The 1,574-nt window shown below is 35.9% G+C and overlaps 1 non-coding gene across 1 annotated transcript; it reads left to right on the top strand.

The window, feature by feature from the left end:
* Positions 1 to 414: 414 nt before the first annotated feature.
* Positions 415 to 521, top strand: LOC131180346 (small nucleolar RNA R71). The gene has a single exon (XR_009149122.1). It is a non-coding gene; the product is annotated as a small nucleolar RNA R71 (small nucleolar RNA).
* The last annotated feature ends 1,053 nt before the right edge of the window (positions 522 to 1,574 follow it).

The following is a 1,574-nucleotide window of genomic DNA, read 5'->3' as shown; positions in this document are numbered from 1 at the left end:
TGCTTGTTTCCATAATTACCAACATATGCTGCTTGCTCTCCATAGTCTACTCCACAGCTGGTAGTTCCCTCTGCATAAGCCACTTGTTGTGAACTTCCAGATGATGATGATGAACTAACCAACATACTCAAATCTTCCATCTTCTTAGCCAAAACATTTGTAAGTGCATCGAACTTTGCATTAATCATGTTGAACGGATCAAGATCATACATTCCAGCAGCTTGCCTCCTTTGAGTTGGAGCTGGTCCTCTTGGACTACTCCAAAGATGAGTATTCTTTGCAATTTTCTCCAATAGCTCATAAGCTTCATCTTCATGCTTCATAATAAATTCTCCTCCTGTTTGAGCATCAATGATCCCTCTGATTGTAGGAGTAACATTGGTGTAAAAATTCTGATTTATCATCCATTTTGGAATGGCATGATGTGGGCATTGTCTCTCTAATTCCTTCCATCTCATCCATGACTCATAGAGAGTTTCATCTTCTCTTGGTCTGAAAGCTGTCATTTGATTCCTCAGTTCTTGAGTTTTTCCAGGTGGAAAATACTGTGCAAGAAATGCATCAGTGAGTTGCTCTCAATTTGTGATGGAGTTGTGAGGTAAAGAGTCAAGCCAATCCAATGCTCTATCTTTCAAAGAGAATGGGAATAGCTTCAATCTTGCTGCATCATCAGACACTCCAGGTTGTTTTTGCATGTCGCAGATCATAGCAAACTTCTTCAAATGTGTGTGTGGATTTTCAGAAGGATGTCCTCCGAATTGAGAATTCTGAATCATTTGAAGAACTCCAAAATCCATCTTGTAACTATTTGCATCAATTCTTGGTCTTGCTATGCTCTCTCTCAAGTCATCAAAACGAGGAAAAGCATGATCCATCATACTTCCCCTAGGCACATTAGCATTAACAACTTCTTCACCTTGGGCTGCATTTTCATTGTTTTGATCATTTCCAGCATTAACACCAATTCTCATTCTTTCATCAGCCATGACTTCTTCTAATTCAGTTTCTCTCAAAGCTTCTTTTCTTTTTCTGGTTTCTTTCTTGTTGGCTTTACAAAATTTCTCAATTTCAGGATTAAACAGTAAGGATGTGTCACTTGCGCTTCTAGCTCTTCTCATAAAAGATTAAAAGTACCTGAAAAATAACAAACAAACACAAAATGAAAAGATAACAAAGATAAAACTAAAAACAACTAAAATAATCAAGAATTCAATCTTAAACAAACAAATCCCCGACAACGGCGCCAAAAACTTGATGTGGCCCAACCCCAAGTGCACGGGTCGTACAAGTAATATAGAAAAGATATCGTTCCCACGAGGAGTTGTGTTAATGATTGAATTTTTGATATAAAAAGTTGACTAAATTGAACTATTCTTGAAATTAAAGTAATAAATTGATGGGTGTTTGAGTATGAAGTCTATATGTGCAAAATTAATAACCTATCCAACAATGTATTAATTAAACTAAAATTGCATCAATTTGAAATAAGCAAGTTGAAATATGGCAAAATTAAAATGGCAAGCAATTAATTTTAATTAAAAATTAACAATTATGAAAAGGAGATTCCGGAGTTC

This window comes from Hevea brasiliensis, chromosome 5 (genome assembly GCF_030052815.1).
Source record: "Hevea brasiliensis isolate MT/VB/25A 57/8 chromosome 5, ASM3005281v1, whole genome shotgun sequence".
NCBI lineage: Eukaryota > Viridiplantae > Streptophyta > Magnoliopsida > Malpighiales > Euphorbiaceae > Hevea > Hevea brasiliensis.
The sequence above is the reverse complement of the archived record's forward strand: the minus strand, read 5'-3'. Positions and strand labels throughout refer to the sequence as shown.